Below are 17,880 nucleotides of genomic sequence, written 5' to 3'. Positions count from 1 at the left end.
GCCCATGCCTTAAGCCCAGCCTGCACTTGTGCCCATGCCTTAAGCCCAGCCTGCACTTGTGCCCATGCCTTAAGCCCAGCCTGCACTTGTGCCCATGCCTTTAAGCCCAGCCTGCACTTGTGCCCATGCCCTTAAGCCCAGCCTGCACTTGTGCCCATGCCCTTAAGCCCAGCCTGCACTTGTGCCCATGCCCTTAAGCCCAGCCTGCACTTGTGCCCATGCCCTTAAGCCCAGCCTGCACTTGTGCCCATGCCCTTAAGCCCAGCCTGCACTTGTGCCCATGCCCTTAAGCCCAGCCTGCACTTGTGCCCATGCCCTTAAGCCCAGCCTGCACTTGTGCCCATGCCCTTAAGCCCAGCCTGCACTTGTGCCCACGCCCTTAAGCCCAGCCTGCACTTGTGCCCACGCCCTTAAGCCCAGCCTGCACTTGTGCCCACGCCCTTAAGCCCAGCCTGCACTTGTGCCCATGCCCTTAAGCCCAGCCTGCACTTGTTCCCATGCCCTTAAGCCCAGCCTGCACTTGTGCCCATGCCCTTAAGCCCAGCCTGCACTGGTGCCCATGCCCTTAAGCCCAGCCTGCACTGGTGCCCATGCCTTAAGCCCAGCCTGCACTGGTGCCCATGCCTTAAGCCCAGCCTGCACTGGTGCCCATGCCTTAAGCCCAGCCTGCACTGGTGCCCATGCCTTAAGCCCAGCCTGCACTTGTGCCCATGCCTTAAGCCCAGCCTGCACTTGTGCCCATGCCTTAAGCCCAGCCTGCACTTGTGCCCATGCCTTAAGCCCAGCCTCCACTTGTGCCCATGCCTTAAGCCCAGCCTGCACTTGTGCCCATGCCTTAAGCCCAGCCTGCACTTGTGCCCATGCCTTAAGCCCAGCCTGCACTTGTGCCCATGCCTTAAGCCCAGCCTGCACTTGTGCCCATGCCTTAAGCCCAGCCTGCACTTGTGCCCATGCCTTAAGCCCAGCCTGCACTTGTGCCCATGCCTTAAGCCCAGCCTGCACTTGTGCCCATGCCTTAAGCCCAGCCTGCACTTGTGCCCATGCCTTAAGCCCAGCCTGCACTTGTGCCCATGCCTTAAGCCCAGCCTGCACTTTTGAGCCCCTTGCATGTTGGTTATGCACATAGGGCAGGCTTTACGCTCTTCGCTCTTGTCCCGTCTGAATGCGCATGCACGACTGTAATTGGGGAAGAAGGCATTACCCATTTACGGAGGACAGACAAGTAGTGCCTGGTCGCTTGGAGCATGGGGTTATGGAGAGGCTCCGCACTGTACAACAAAGGATCTAGTCCTAAATGTCCAAGTACAGAGTAGAGGGGTGAAAGCTAGCTCTTCACCCCTATGGGTGCCTAACCCTTTATGCAAAGAGTGCAAAGAGTTAGCCGTATGCCTTAAGCCTAGCCAGCACTTGTGCCCATGCCTTAAGCCTAGCCAGCACTTGTGCCCATGCCTTAAGCCTAGCCAGCACTTGTGCCCATGCCTTAAGCCCAGCCAGCACTTGTGCCCATGCCTTAAACCCAGCCAGCACTTGTGCCCATGCCTTAAGCCCAGCCTGCACTTGTGCCCATGCCTTAAGCCCAGCCTGCACTTGTGCCCATGCCTTAAGCCCAGCCTGCACTTGTGCCCATGCCTTAAGCCCAGCCAGCACTTGTGCCCATGCCTTAAGCCCAGCCTGCACTTGTGCCCATGCCTTAAGCCCAGCCTGCACTTGTGCCCATGCCTTAAGCCCAGCCTGCACTTGTGCCCATGCCTTAAGCCCAGCCTGCACTTGTGCCCATGCCTTAAGCCCAGCCTGCACTTGTGCCCATGCCTTAAGCCCAGCCTGCACTTGTGCCCATGCCTTAAGCCCAGCCTGCACTTGTGCCCATGCCTTAAGCCCAGCCTGCACTTGTGCCCATGCCTTAAGCCCAGCCTGCACTTGTGCCCATGCCTTAAGCCCAGCCTCCACTTGTGCCCATGCCTTAAGCCCAGCCTGCACTTGTGCCCATGCCTTAAGCCCAGCCTGCACTTGTGCCCATGCCTTAAGCCCAGCCTGCACTTGTGCCCATGCCTTAAGCCCAGCCTGCACTTGTGCCCATGCCTTAAGCCCAGCCTGCACTTGTGCCCATGCCTTAAGCCCAGCCTGCACTTGTGCCCATGCCTTAAGCCCAGCCTGCACTTGTGCCCATGCCTTAAGCCCAGCCTGCACTTGTGCCCATGCCTTAAGCCCAGCCTGCACTTGTGCCCATGCCTTAAGCCCAGCCTGCACTTGTGCCCATGCCTTAAGCCCAGCCTGCACTTGTGCCCATGCCTTAAGCCCAGCCTGCACTTGTGCCCATGCCTTAAGCCCAGCCTGCACTTGTGCCCATGCCTTAAGCCCAGCCTGCACTTGTGCCCATGCCTTAAGCCCAGCCTGCACTTGTGCCCAGGCCTTAAGCCCAGCCTGCACTTGTGCCCAGGCCTTAAGCCCAGCCTGCACTTGTGCCCACGCCTTAAGCCCAGCCTGCACTTGTGCCCACGCCTTAAGCCCAGCCTGCACTTGTGCCCACGCCTTAAGCCCAGCCTGCACTTGTGCCCATGCCTTAAGCCCAGCCTGAACTTGTGCCCATGCCTTAAGCCCAGCCTGCTCTTGTGCCCATGCCTTAAGCCCAGCCTGCTCTTGTGCCCATGCCTTAAGCCCAGCCTGCTCTTGTGCCCATGCCTTAAGGCCAGCCTGCTCTTGTGCCCATGCCTTAAGGCCAGCCTGCTCTTGGGCCCATGCCTTAAGGCCAGCCTGCTCTTGGGCCCATGCCTTAAGGCCAGCCTGCTCTTGGGCCCATGCCTTAAGCCCAGCCTGCACTTGTGCCCATGCCTTAAGCCCAGCCTGCACTTGTGCCCATGCCTTAAGCCCAGCCTGCACTTGTGCCCATGCCTTAAGCCCAGCCTGCACTTGTGCCCATGCCTTAAGCCCAGCCTGCACTTGTGCCCATGCCTTAAGCCCAGCCTGCACTTGTGCCCATGCCTTAAGCCCAGCCTGCACTTGTGCCCATGCCTTAAGCCCAGCCTGCACTTGTGCCCATGCCTTAAGCCCAGCCTGCACTTGTGCCCATGCCTTAAACCCAGCCTGCACTTGTGCCCATGCCTTAAGCCCAGCCTGCACTTGTGCCCATGCCTTAAGCCCAGCCTGCACTTGTGCCCATGCCTTAAGCCCAGCCTGCACTTGTGCCCATGCCTTAAGCCCAGCCTGCACTTGTGCCCATGCCTTAAGCCCAGCCTGCACTTGTGCCCATGCCTTAAGCCCAGCCTGCACTTGTGCCCATGCCTTAAGCCCAGCCTGCACTTGTGCCCATGCCTTAAGCCCAGCCTGCACTTGTGCCCATGCCTTAAGCCCAGCCTGCACTTGTGCCCATGCCTTAAGCCCAGCCTGCACTTGTGCCCATGCCTTAAGCCCAGCCTGCACTTGTGCCCATGCCTTAAGCCCAGCCTGCACTTGTGCCCATGCCTTAAGCCCAGCCTCCACTTGTGCCCATGCCTTAATCCCAGCCTGCACTTGTGCCCATGCCTTAAGCCCAGCCTGCACTTGTGCCCATGCCTTAAGCCCAGCCTGCACTTGTGCCCATGCCTTAAGCCCAGCCTGCACTTGTGCCCATGCCTTAAGCCCAGCCTGCACTTGTGCCCATGCCTTAAGCCCAGCCTGCACTTGTGCCCATGCCTTAAGCCCAGCCTGCACTTGTGCCCATGCCTTAAGCCCAGCCTGCACTTGTGCCCATGCCTTAAGCCCAGCCTGCACTTGTGCCCATGCCTTAAGCCCAGCCTGCACTTGTGCCCATGCCTTAAGCCCAGCCTGCACTTGTGCCCATGCCTTAAGCCCAGCCTGCACTTGTGCCCATGCCTTAAGCCCAGCCTGCACTTGTGCCCATGCCTTAAGCCCAGCCTGCACTTGTGCCCATGCCTTAAGCCCAGCCTGCACTTGTGCCCATGCCCTTAAGCCCAGCCTGCACTTGTGCCCATGCCCTTAAGCCAGCCTGCACTTGTGCCCATGCCCTTAAGCCCAGCCTGCACTTGTGCCCATGCCCTTAAGCCCAGCCTGCACTTGTGCCCATGCCCTTAAGCCCAGCCTGCACTTGTGCCCATGCCCTTAAGCCCAGCCTGCACTTGTGCCCATGCCCTTAAGCCCAGCCTGCACTTGTGCCCATGCCCTTAAGCCCAGCCTGCACTTGTGCCCATGCCCTTAAGCCCAGCCTGCACTTGTGCCCATGCCCTTAAGCCCAGCCTGCACTTGTGCCCATGCCCTTAAGCCCAGCCTGCACTTGTGCCCATGCCCTTAAGCCCAGCCTGCACTTGTGCCCATGCCCTTAAGCCCAGCCTGCACTTGTGCCCATGCCCTTAAGCCCAGCCTGCACTTGTGCCCATGCCCTTAAGCCCAGCCTGCACTTGTGCCCATGCCCTTAAGCCCAGCCTGCACTTGTGCCCATGCCCTTAAGCCCAGCCTGCACTTGTGCCCATGCCCTTAAGCCCAGCCTGCACTTGTGCCCATGCCCTTAAGCCCAGCCTGCACTTGTGCCCATGCCCTTAAGCCCAGCCTGCACTTGTGCCCATGCCCTTAAGCCCAGCCTGCACTTGTGCCCATGCCCTTAAGCCCAGCCTGCACTTGTGCCCATGCCCTTAAGCCCAGCCTGCACTTGTGCCCATGCCCTTAAGCCCAGCCTGCACTTGTGCCCATGCCCTTAAGCCCAGCCTGCACTTGTGCCCATGCCCTTAAGCCCAGCCTGCACTTGTGCCCATGCCCTTAAGCCCAGCCTGCACTTGTGCCCATGCCCTTAAGCCCAGCCTGCACTTGTGCCCATGCCCTTAAGCCCAGCCTGCACTTGTGCCCATGCCCTTAAGCCCAGCCTGCACTTGTGCCCATGCCCTTAAGCCCAGCCTGCACTTGTGCCCATGCCCTTAAGCCCAGCCTGCACTTGTGCCCATGCCCTTAAGCCCAGCCTGCACTTGTGCCCATGCCCTTAAGCCCAGCCTGCACTTGTGCCCATGCCCTTAAGCCCAGCCTGCACTTGTGCCCATGCCCTTAAGCCCAGCCTGCACTTGTGCCCATGCCCTTAAGCCCAGCCTGCACTTGTGCCCATGCCCTTAAGCCCAGCCTGCACTTGTGCCCATGCCCTTAAGCCCAGCCTGCACTGGTGCCCATGCCCTTAAGCCCAGCCTGCACAGGTGCCCATGCCCTTAAGCCCAGCCTGCACTGGTGCCCATGCCTTAAGCCCAGCCTGCACTGGTGCCCATGCCTTAAGCCCAGCCTGCACTTGTGCCCATGCCTTAAGCCCAGCCTGCACTTGTGCCCATGCCTTAAGCCCAGCCTGCACTTGTGCCCATGCCTTAAGCCCAGCCTGCACTTGTGCCCATGCCTTAAGCCCAGCCTGCACTTGTGCCCATGCCTTAACCCCTTCCCGACATTTGACGTACTATCCCGTCGAGGTGGGGTGGGCCCGTATGACCGCCGACGGGATAGTACGTCATCACCGATCAGCGGCGCTCACGGGGGGAGCGCGGCCGATCGCGGCCGGGTGTCAGCTGCATATCGCAGCTGACATCCGGCACTATGTGCCAGGAGCGGTCACGGACCGCCCCCGGCACATTAACCCCCGGCACACCGCGATCAAACATGATCGCAGTGTACCGGCGGTATAGGGAAGCATCGCGCAGGGAGGGGGCTCCCTGCGTGCTTCCCTGAGACCCCCGGAGCAACGCGATGCGATCGCGTTGCTGCGAGGGTCTCCTACCTCCTTCCTGGCTGCAGGTCCCGGATCCAAGATGGCCGCGGCATCCGGGTCCTGCAGGGAAGGAGGTGGCTTACCGAGTGTCTGCTCAGAGCAGACACTTGGTAAGCCTGCAGCCCTGCACAGCAGATCGTCGATCTGGCAGAGTGCTGTGCACACTGCCAGATCAATGATCTGTGATGTCCCCCCCTGGGACAAAGTAAAAAAGTAAAAAAAAAATTTTTCCACATGTGTAAAAAAAAAAAAAAAAAAAATCCTAAATAAATAATAAAAAAAAAATATATATTATTCCCATAAATACATTTCTTTATCTAAATAAAAAAAACAAAACAATAAAAGTACACATATTTAGTATTGCCGCGTCCGTAACGACCCAACCTATAAAACTGCCCCACTAGTTAACCCCTTCAGTAAACACCGTAAGAAAAAAAAAAAAAAAACGAGGCAAAAAACAACGCTTTATTACCATACCGCCGAACAAAAAGTGGAATAACACGCGATCAAAAAGACTGATATAAATATCCATGGTACCGCTGAAAACGTCATCTTGTCCCGCAAAAAACAAGCCGCCATACAGCATCATCAGCAAAAAAATAAAAAAGTTATAGTCCTGAGAATAAAGCGATACCAAAATAATTATTTTTTCTATATTTTAGTTTTTATCGTATAAAAGCGCCAAAACATAAAAAAATGATATAAATGAGATATCGCTGTAATCGTACTGACCCGAAGAATAAAACTGCTTTATCAATTTTACCAAACGCGGAACGGTATAAACGCCTCCCCCAAAAGAAATTCATGAATAGCTGGTTTTTGGTCATTCTGCCTCACAAAAATCGGAATAAAAAGCGATCAAAAACGGTCACGTGTCCGAAAATGTTACCAATAAAAACGTCAACTCGTCCCGCAAAAAACAAGACCTCACATGACTCTGTGGAGCAAAATGTGGAAAAATTATAGGTCTCAAAATGTGGAGACGCAAAAACTTTTTTGCTATAAAAAGCGTCGCTGGTTTCACACTTGCGTTTTTGTCTGCAGCGTTTTTTGCACAAAAAAACGCATGCGTTTTTTCCCTATATTTAACATTGAAAACGCATGCGGTTTTTTTGTACGCGTTTGGTCGCGTTTTCAAACGCATGCGTTTTTTTTCTGCATGCGTTCATTTTCAGAAATACAACCTGCAGTATTTTCTTGCGTTTTTAAGCACATGCGTTTGTTTGCGTTAAAAACGCATGCATTTTTTCGAAAAAAAAACAGAAAACACACTGAAAAGCCACCCACCACCATCAAGGTGATAAAGAGATCCAAACCCTAACCCTAACTCTACCCCTAACCTCACCCCTAACCGTTTAATGAACATTTTCTGACAGTCATAGTGCCACGTATTTCAGTGCCACGTATTTCAGTGCCACGTATTTCAGTGCCACGTATTTCAGTGCCACGTGTTTCAGTGCCACGTATTTCAGTGCCACGTATCACATATTTCAGTGCCACGTATCACGTATTTCAGTGCCACGTATCACGTATTTCAGTGCCACATATTTTAGTACCACGTATTTCAGTTGCACGTATTTCAGTGCCACGTATTTCAGTGCCACGTATTTCAGTGCCACGTATTTCAGTGCCACGTATTTCAGTGCCACGTATCACGTATTTCAGTGCCACGTATTTCAGTGCCACGTATTTCAGTGCCACGTATTTCAGTGCCACGTATCACATATTTCAGTGCCACGTATTTCAGTGCCACGTATTTCAGTGCCACGTATTTCAGTGCCACGTATCACGTATTTCAGTGCCACGTGTTTCAGTGCCACGTATTTAAGTGCCACGTATCACGTATTTCAGTGCCACGTATTTCAGTGCCACGTATTTCAGTGCCACGTATTTCAGTGCCACGTATTTCAGTGCCACGTATTTCAGTGCCACGTATCACGTATTTCAGTGCCACGTATTTCAGTGCCACGTATTTCAGTGCCACGTATTTCAGTGCCACGTATTTCAGTGCCACGTATCACATATTTCAGTGCCACGTATTTCAGTGCCACGTATTTCAGTGCCACGTATTTCAGTGCCACGTATCACGTATTTCAGTGCCACGTGTTTCAGTGCCACGTATTTAAGTGCCACGTATCACGTATTTCAGTGCCACGTATTTCAGTGCCACGTATTTCAGTGCCACGTATTTCAGTGCCACGTATTTCAGTGCCACGTATCACGTATTTCAGTGCCACGTATTTCAGTGCCACGTATTTCAGTGCCACGTATTTCAGTGCCACGTATTTCAGTGCCACGTATCACATATTTCAGTGCCACGTATTTCAGTGCCACGTATTTCAGTGCCACGTATTTCAGTGCCACGTATCACGTATTTCAGTGCCACGTGTTTCAGTGCCACGTATTTAAGTGCCACGTATCACGTATTTCAGTGCCACGTATTTCAGTGCCACGTATTTCAGTGCCACGTATTTCAGTGCCACGTATTTCAGTGCCACGTATCACGTATTTCAGTGCCACGTATTTCAGTGCCACGTATTTCAGTGCCACGTATTTCAGTGCCACGTATTTCAGTGCCACGTATCACATATTTCAGTGCCACGTATTTCAGTGCCACGTATTTCAGTGCCACGTATTTCAGTGCCACGTATCACGTATTTCAGTGCCACGTGTTTCAGTGCCACGTATTTAAGTGCCACGTATCACGTATTTCAGTGCCACGTATTTCAGTGCCACGTATTTCAGTGCCACGTATTTCAGTGCCACGTATTTCAGTGCCACGTATTTCAGTGCCACGTATTTCAGTCACGTTTAGGGTTAGGGTTAGGGGTAGGGTTAGGGTTAGGGCTAGGGTTGGAGGTAAAGTTAGGGTTGGGGCTAAAGTTAGGGTTGGGGCTAAAGTTAGGGTTAGGGTTTGGATTACATTTACGTTTGGATTAGGGTTGGGATTAGAATTATGGGTGTGTTAGGGCTAGGGGTGTGGTTAGGGTTACCGTTGGGATTAGGGTTAGGGGTGTGTTTGGGTTAGGGTTTCAGGTAGAATTGGGGAGTTTCCACTGTCCAGGCACATCAGGGGCTCTCCAAGCGCGACATGGCGTCCAATCTCAATTCCAGCCAATTCTGCGTTGAAAAAGTAAAACAGTGCTCCTTCCCTTCCGAGCTCTCCCGTGCGCCCAAAAAGGGGTTTACCCCAACATATGTGTTATCAGCGTACTCGGGACAAATTGAACAACAACTTCTGGGGTCCAAGTTCTCTTGTTATCCTTAGGAAAATAAAAATTTGGGGGGCTAAAAATCATTTTTGTGGGAAAAAAAAGATGTTTTATTTTCACGGCTCTGCGTTATAAACTGTAGTGAAACACTTGGGGGTTCAAAGTTCTCACAACACATCTAGATAAGTTCCTTGGGAGGTCTAGTTTCCAATATGGGGTCACTTGTGGGGGGTTTGTACTGTTTGGGTACATCAGGGGCTCTGCAAACGCAACGTGACGCCTGCAGACCAATCCATTTAAGGCTGCATTCCAAATGGCGCTCCTTCCCTTCCGAGCTCTGTCATGCACCCAAACAGAGGTTCCCCCCCACATATGGGGTATCAGCGTACTCAGGACAAATTGGACAACAACTTTTGGGGTCTAATTTATCCTGTTACCCTTGTGAAAATACAAAACTGGGGGCTAAAAAATCATTTTTGTGAAAAAAAAAAAAGAATTTTTATTTTCACGGCTTTGCGCTATAAACTTTAGTGAAACACTTGGGGGTTCAAAGTTCTCAAAACACATCTAGATAACTTCCTTGGGAGGTCTAGTTTCCAATATGGGGTCACTTGTGGGGGGTTTGTACTGTTTGGGCACATTAGGGGCTCTGCAAATGCAACGTGGCGGCTGCTGACCAATCCATTTAAGTCTGCATTCCAAATGGCGCTCCTTCCCTTCCGAGCTCTGTCATGCGCCCAAACAGTGGTTCCCCCCCACATATGGGGTATCAGCGTACTCAGGACAAATTGGAAAACAAATTTTGGGGTCCAATTTATTCTGTTACCCTTGTAAAAATACAAAGCTGGGTGCTAAAAAATCATTTTTGAGAAAAAAAATAAAAATTATTTTCACGGCTCTGCGTTATAATCTGTAGTGAAACACTTGGGGGTTCAAAGCTCTCAAAACACATCTAGATAAGTTCCTTAGGGGGTCTACTTTCCAAAATAGTGTCACTTGTAGGGAGTTTCAATGTTTAGGCACATCAGGGGCTCTCCAAACGCAACATGGCGTCCCATCTCAATTCCAGTCAATTTTGCATTGAAAAGTCAAATGGCGCTCCTTCCCTTCCAAGCTCTGCCATGCGCCCAAACAATGGTTTACACCCACATATGGGGTATCATCGTACTCAGGACAAATTGCACAACATTTTTGGGGTCCAATTTCTTCTTTTACCCTTGGGAAAATAAAAAATTGGGGGCAAAAAGATCATTTTTGTGAAAAAATATGATTTTTTATTTTTACGGCTCTGCATCATAAACTTCTGTGAAGCACTTGGTGGGTCAAAGTGCTCACCACACATCTAGATAAGTTCCTTAGGGGGTCTACTTTCCAAAATGGTGTCACTTGTAGGGAGTTTCAATGTTTAGGCACATCAGGGGCTCTCCAAACGCAACATGGCGTCCCATCTCAATTCCAGTCAATTTTGCATTGAAAAGTCAAATGGCGCTCCTTCCCTTCCAAGCTCTGCCATGCGCCCAAACAATGGTTTACACCCACATATGGGGTATCATCGTACTCAGGACAAATTGCACAACATTTTTTGGGGTCCAATTTCTTCTCTTACCCTTGGGAAAATAAAAAATTGGGGGCAAAAAGATCATTTTTGTGAAAAAATATGATTTTTTATTTTTACGGCTCTGCATTATAAACTTCTGTGAAGCACTTGGTGGGTCAAAGTGCTCACCACACATCTAGATAAGTTCCTTAGGGGGTCTACTTTCCAAAATGGTGTCACTTGTAGGGAGTTTCAATGTTTAGGCACATCAGGGGCTCTCCAAACGCAACATGGCGTCCCATCTCAATTCCAGTCAATTTTGCATTGAAAAGTCAAATGGCGCTCCTTCCCTTCCAAGCTCTGCCATGCGCCCAAACAATGGTTTACACCCACATATGGGGTATCAGCGTACTCAGGACAAATTGCACAACATTTTTTGTGGTCCAATTTCTTCTCTTACCCTTGGGAAAATAAAAAATTGGGGGCGAAAAGATCATTTTTGTGAAAAAATATGATTTTTTATTTTTACGGCTCTGCATTATAAACTTCTGTGAAGCACTTGGTGGGTCAAAGTGCTCACCACACATCAAGATAAGTTCCTTAGGGGGTCTACTTTCCAAAATGGTGTCACTTGTAGGGGGTTTCAGTGTTTAGGCACATCAGGGGCTCTCCAAACGCAACATGGCGTCCCATCTCAATTCCAGTCAATTTTGCATTGAAAAGTCAAATGGCGCTCCTTTCCTTCCGAGCTCTGCCATACGCCCAAACAGTGGTTTACCCTCACATATGGGGTATCAGCGTACTCAGGACAAATTGTACAACAACTTTGGGGGTCCATTTTCTCCTGTTACCCTTGGTAAAATAAAACAAATTGGAGCTGAAATAAATTGGGTGTGAAAAAAAGTTAAATGCTCATTTTTATTTAAACATTCAAAAAATTCCTGTGAAACACCTGAAGGGTTAATAAACTTCTTGAATGTGGTTTTGAGCACCTTGAGGGGTGCAGTTTTTAGAATGGTGTCACACTTGAGTATTTTCTATCATATAGACCCCTCAAAATGACTTCAAATGAGATGTGGTCCCTAAAAAAAAATGGTGTTGTAAAAATGAGAAATTGCTGGTCAACTTTTAACCCTTATAACTCCGTCACAAAAAAAAATTTTGGTTCCAAAATTGTACTGATGTAAAGTAGACATGTGGGAAATGTTACTTATTAAGTATTTTGCGTGACATATGTCTGTGATTTAAGGGCATAAAAATTCAAAGTTGGAAAATTGCGAAATTTTCAAAATTTTCGCCAAATATTCGTTTTTTTCACAAATAAATGCAAGTTATATCGAATAAATTTTACCACTAACATGAAGTACAATATGTCACGAGAAAACAATGTCAGAATCGCCAAGATCCGTCAAAGCGTTCCAGAGTTATAGCCTCATAAAGGGACAGTGGTCAGAATTGTAAAAATTGGCCCGGTCATTAACGTGCAAACCACCCTTGGGGGTGAAGGGGTTAAGCCCAGCCTGCACTTGTGCCCATGCCTTAAGCCCAGCCTGCACTTGTGCCCATGCCTTAAGCCCAGCCTGCACTTGTGCCCATGCCTTAAGCCCAGCCTGCACTTTTGAGCCCCTTGCATGTTGGTTATGCACATAGGGCAGGCTTTACGCTCTTCGCTCTTGTCCCGTCTGAATGCGCATGCACGACTGTAATTGGGGAAGAAGGCATTACCCATTTACGGAGGACAGACAAGTAGTGCCTGGTCGCTTGGAGCATGGGGTTATGGAGAGGCTCCGCACTGTACAACAAAGGATCTAGTCCTAAATGTCCAAGTACAGAGTAGAGGGGTGAAAGCTAGCTCTTCACCCCTATGGGTGCCTAACCCTTTATGCAAAGAGTGCAAAGAGTTAGCCGTATGCCTTAAGCCTAGCCAGCACTTGTGCCCATGCCTTAAGCCTAGCCAGCACTTGTGCCCATGCCTTAAGCCTAGCCAGCACTTGTGCCCATGCCTTAAGCCCAGCCAGCACTTGTGCCCATGCCTTAAACCCAGCCAGCACTTGTGCCCATGCCTTAAGCCCAGCCTGCACTTGTGCCCATGCCTTAAGCCCAGCCTGCACTTGTGCCCATGCCTTAAGCCCAGCCTGCACTTGTGCCCATGCCTTAAGCCCAGCCAGCACTTGTGCCCATGCCTTAAGCCCAGCCTGCACTTGTGCCCATGCCTTAAGCCCAGCCTGCACTTGTGCCCATGCCTTAAGCCCAGCCTGCACTTGTGCCCATGCCTTAAGCCCAGCCTGCACTTGTGCCCATGCCTTAAGCCCAGCCTGCACTTGTGCCCATGCCTTAAGCCCAGCCTGCACTTGTGCCCATGCCTTAAGCCCAGCCTCCACTTGTGCCCATGCCTTAAGCCCAGCCTCCACTTGTGCCCATGCCTTAAGCCCAGCCTGCACTTGTGCCCATGCCTTAAGCCCAGCCTGCACTTGTGCCCATGCCTTAAGCCCAGCCTGCACTTGTGCCCATGCCTTAAGCCCAGCCTGCACTTGTGCCCATGCCTTAAGCCCAGCCTGCACTTGTGCCCATGCCTTAAGCCCAGCCTGCACTTGTGCCCATGCCTTAAGCCCAGCCTGCACTTGTGCCCATGCCTTAAGCCCAGCCTGCACTTGTGCCCATGCCTTAAGCCCAGCCTGCACTTGTGCCCATGCCTTAAGCCCAGCCTGCACTTGTGCCCATGCCTTAAGCCCAGCCTGCACTTGTGCCCATGCCTTAAGCCCAGCCTGCACTTGTGCCCATGCCTTAAGCCCAGCCTGCACTTGTGCCCATGCCTTAAGCCCAGCCTGCACTTGTGCCCATGCCTTAAGCCCAGCCTGCACTTGTGCCCATGCCTTAAGCCCAGCCTGCACTTGTGCCCATGCCTTAAGCCCAGCCTGCACTTGTGCCCATGCCTTAAGCCCAGCCTGCACTTGTGCCCATGCCTTAAGCCCAGCCTGCACTTGTGCCCATGCCTTAAGCCCAGCCTGCACTTGTGCCCATGCCTTAAGCCCAGCCTGCACTTTTGCCCATGCCTTAAGCCCAGCCTGCACTTTTGAGCCCCTTGCATGTTGGTTATGCACATAGGGCAGGCTTTACGCTCTTCGCTCTTGTCCCGTCTGAATGCGCATGCACGACTGTAATTGGGGAAGAAGGCATTACCCATTTACGGAGGACAGACAAGTAGTGCCTGGTCGCTTGGAGCATGGGGTTATGGAGAGGCTCCGCACTGTACAACAAAGGATCTAGTCCTAAATGTCCAAGTACAGAGTAGAGGGGTGAAAGCTAGCTCTTCACCCCTATGGGTGCCTAACCCTTTATGCAAAGAGTGCAAAGAGTTAGCCGTATGCCTTAAGCCTAGCCAGCACTTGTGCCCATGCCTTAAGCCTAGCCAGCACTTGTGCCCATGCCTTAAGCCTAGCCAGCACTTGTGCCCATGCCTTAAGCCCAGCCAGCACTTGTGCCCATGCCTTAAGCCCAGCCTGCACTTGTGCCCATGCCTGCACTTGTGCCCATGCCTTAAGCCCAGCCTGCACTTGTGCCCATGCCTTAAGCCCAGCCTGCACTTGTGCCCATGCCTGCTCTTGTGCCCATGGCTTAAGGCCAGCCTGCTCTTGGGCCCATGCCTTAAGGCCAGCCTGCTCTTGGGCCCATGCCTTAAGCCCAGCCTGCTCTTGTGCCCATGCCTTAAGCCCAGCCTGCACTTGTGCCCATGCCTTAAGCCCAGCCTGCACTTGTGCCCATGCCTTAAGCCCAGCCTGCACTTGTGCCCATGCCTTAAGCCCAGCCTGCACTTCTGCCCATGCCTTAAGCCCAGCCTGCACTTCTGCCCATGCCTTAAGCCCAGCCTGCACTTGTGCCCATGCCTTAAGCCCAGCCTGCACTTGTGCCCATGCCTTAAGCCCAACCTGCACTTGTGCCCATGCCTTAAGCCCAGCCTGCACTTGTGCCCATGCCTTAAGCCCAGCCTGCACTTGTGCCCATGCCTTAAGCCCAGCCTGCACTTGTGCCCATGCCTTAAGCCCAGCCTGCTCTTGTGCCCATGCCTTAAGCCCAGCCTGCACTTGTGCCCATGCCTTAAGCCCAGCCTGCACTTGTGCCCATGCCTTAAGCCCAGCCTGCACTTGTGCCCATGCCTTAAGCCCAGCCTGCTCTTGTGCCCATGCCTTAAGCCCAGCCTGCACTTGTGCCCATGCCTTAAGCCCAGCCTGCACTTGTGCCCATGCCTTAAGCCCAGCCTGCACTTGTGCCCATGCCTTAAGCCCAGCCTGCACTTGTGCCCATGCCTTAAGCCCAGCCTGCACTTGTGCCCATGCCTTAAGCCCAGCCTGCACTTGTGCCCATGCCTTAAGCCCAGCCTGCACTTGTGCCCATGCCTTAAGCCCAGTCTGCACTTGTGCCCATGCCTTAAGCCCAGCCTGCACTTGTGCCCATGCCTTAAGCCCAGCCTGCACTTGTGCCCATGCCTTAAGCCCAGCCTGCACTTGTGCCCATGCCTTAAGCCCAGCCTGCACTTGTGCCCATGCCTTAAGCCCAGCCTGCACTTGTGCCCATGCCTTAAGCCCAGCCTGCACTTGTGCCCATGCCTTAAGCCCAGCCTGCACTTTTGCCCATGCCTTAAGCCCAGCCTGCACTTTTGAGCCCCTTGCATGTTGGTTATGCACATAGGGCAGGCTTTACGCTCTTCGCTCTTGTCCCGTCTGAATGCGCATGCACGACTGTAATTGGGGAAGAAGGCATTACCCATTTACGGAGGACAGACAAGTAGTGCCTGGTCGCTTGGAGCATGGGGTTATGGAGAGGCTCCGCACTGTACAACAAAGGATCTAGTCCTAAATGTCCAAGTACAGAGTAGAGGGGTGAAAGCTAGCTCTTCACCCCTATGGGTGCCTAACCCTTTATGCAAAGAGTGCAAAGAGTTAGCCGTATGCCTTAAGCCTAGCCAGCACTTGTGCCCATGCCTTAAGCCTAGCCAGCACTTGTGCCCATGCCTTAAGCCTAGCCAGCACTTGTGCCCATGCCTTAAGCCCAGCCAGCACTTGTGCCCATGCCTTAAGCCCAGCCTGCACTTGTGCCCATGCCTGCACTTGTGCCCATGCCTTAAGCCCAGCCTGCACTTGTGCCCATGCCTTAAGCCCAGCCTGCTCTTGTGCCCATGCCTTAAGCCCAGCCTGCACTTGTGCCCATGCCTTAAGCCCAGCCTGCACTTGTGCCCATGCCTTAAGCCCAGCCTGCACTTGTGCCCATGCCTTAAGCCCAGCCTGCACTTGTGCCCATGCCTTAAGCCCAGCCTGCACTTGTGCCCATGCCTTAAGCCCATGCCTTAAGCCCAGCCTGCACTTGTGCCCATGCCTTAAGCCCAGCCTGCACTTGTGCCCATGCCTTAAGCCCAGCCTGCACTTGTGCACATGCCTTAAGCCCAGCCTGCACTTGTGCCCATGCCTTAAGCCCAGCCTGCACTTGTGCCCATGCCTTAAGCCCAGCCTGCACTTGTGCCCATGCCTTAAGCCCAGCCTGCACTTGTGCCCATGCCTTAAGCCCAGCCTGCACTTGTGCCCATGCCTTAAGCCCAGCCTCCACTTGTGCCCATGCCTTAAGCCCAGCCTCCACTTGTGCCCATGCCTTAAGCCCAGCCTCCACTTGTGCCCATGCCTTAAGCCCAGCCTGCACTTGTGCCCATGCCTTAAGCCCAGCCTGCACTTGTGCCCATGCCTTAAGCCCAGCCTGCACTTGTGCCCATGCCTTAAGCCCAGCCTGCACTTGTGCCCATGCCTTAAGCCCAGCCTGCACTTGTGCCCATGCCTTAAGCCCAGCCTGCACTTGTGCCCATGCCTTAAGCCCAGCCTGCACTTGTGCCCATGCCTTAAGCCCAGCCTGCACTTGTGCCCATGCCTTAAGCCCAGCCTGCACTTGTGCCCATGCCTTAAGCCCAGCCTGCACTTGTGCCCATGCCTTAAGCCCAGCCTGCACTTGTGCCCATGCCTTAAGCCCAGCCTGCACTTGTGCCCATGCCTTAAGCCCAGCCTGCACTTGTGCCCATGCCTTAAGCCCAGCCTGCACTTGTGCCCATGCCCTTAAGCCCAGCCTGCACTTGTGCCCATGCCCTTAAGCCCAGCCTGCACTTGTGCCCATGCCCTTAAGCCCAGCCTGCACTTGTGCCCATGCCCTTAAGCCCAGCCTGCACTTGTGCCCATGCCCTTAAGCCCAGCCTGCACTTTTGCCCATGCCCTTAAGCCCAGCCTGCACTTGTGCCCATGCCCTTAAGCCCAGCCTGCACTTGTGCCCATGCCCTTAAGCCCAGCCTGCACTTGTGCCCATGCCCTTAAGCCCAGCCTGCACTTGTGCCCATGCCCTTAAGCCCAGCCTGCACTTGTGCCCATGCCCTTAAGCCCAGCCTGCACTTGTGCCCATGCCCTTAAGCCCAGCCTGCACTTGTGCCCATGCCCTTAAGCCCAGCCTGCACTTGTGCCCATGCCCTTAAGCCCAGCCTGCACTTGTGCCCATGCCCTTAAGCCCAGCCTGCACTTGTGCCCATGCCCTTAAGCCCAGCCTGCACTTGTGCCCATGCCCTTAAGCCCAGCCTGCACTTGTGCCCATGCCCTTAAGCCCAGCCTGCACTTGTGCCCATGCCCTTAAGCCCAGCCTGCACTTGTGCCCATGCCCTTAAGCCCAGCCTGCACTTGTGCCCATGCCCTTAAGCCCAGCCTGCACTTGTGCCCATGCCCTTAAGCCCAGCCTGCACTTGTGCCCATGCCCTTAAGCCCAGCCTGCACTGGTGCCCATGCCCTTAAGCCCAGCCTGCACTGGTGCCCATGCCCTTAAGCCCAGCCTGCACTGGTGCCCATGCCCTTAAGCCCAGCCTGCACTGGTGCCCATGCCCTAAGCCCAGCCTGCACTTGTGCCCATGCCTTAAGCCCAGCCTGCACTTGTGCCCATGCCTTAAGCCCAGCCTGCACTTGTGCCCATGCCTTAAGCCCAGCCTGCACTTGTGCCCATGCCTTAAGCCCAGCCTGCACTTTTGAGCCCCTTGCATGTTGGTTATGCACATAGGGCAGGCTTTACGCTCTTCGCTCTTGTCCCGTCTGAATGCACATGCACGACTGTAATTGGGGAAGAAGGCATTACCCATTTACGGAGGACAGACAAGTAGTGCCTGGTCGCTTGGAGCATGGGGTTATGGAGAGGCTCCGCACTGTACAACAAAGAATCTAGTCCTAAATGTCCAAGTACAGAGTAGAGGGGTGAAAGCTAGCTCTTCACCCCTATGGGTGCCTAACCCTTTATGCAAAGAGTGCAAAGAGTTAGCCGTATGCCTTAAGCCTAGCCAGCACTTGTGCCCATGCCTTAAGCCTAGCCAGCACTTGTGCCCATGCCTTAAGCCCAGCCAG

This window comes from Ranitomeya variabilis, chromosome 2, assembly GCF_051348905.1.
Source record: "Ranitomeya variabilis isolate aRanVar5 chromosome 2, aRanVar5.hap1, whole genome shotgun sequence".
In the NCBI taxonomy this organism is placed as follows: Eukaryota; Metazoa; Chordata; class Amphibia; order Anura; family Dendrobatidae; genus Ranitomeya; species Ranitomeya variabilis.
Note: the sequence above shows the minus strand (reverse complement) of the source record.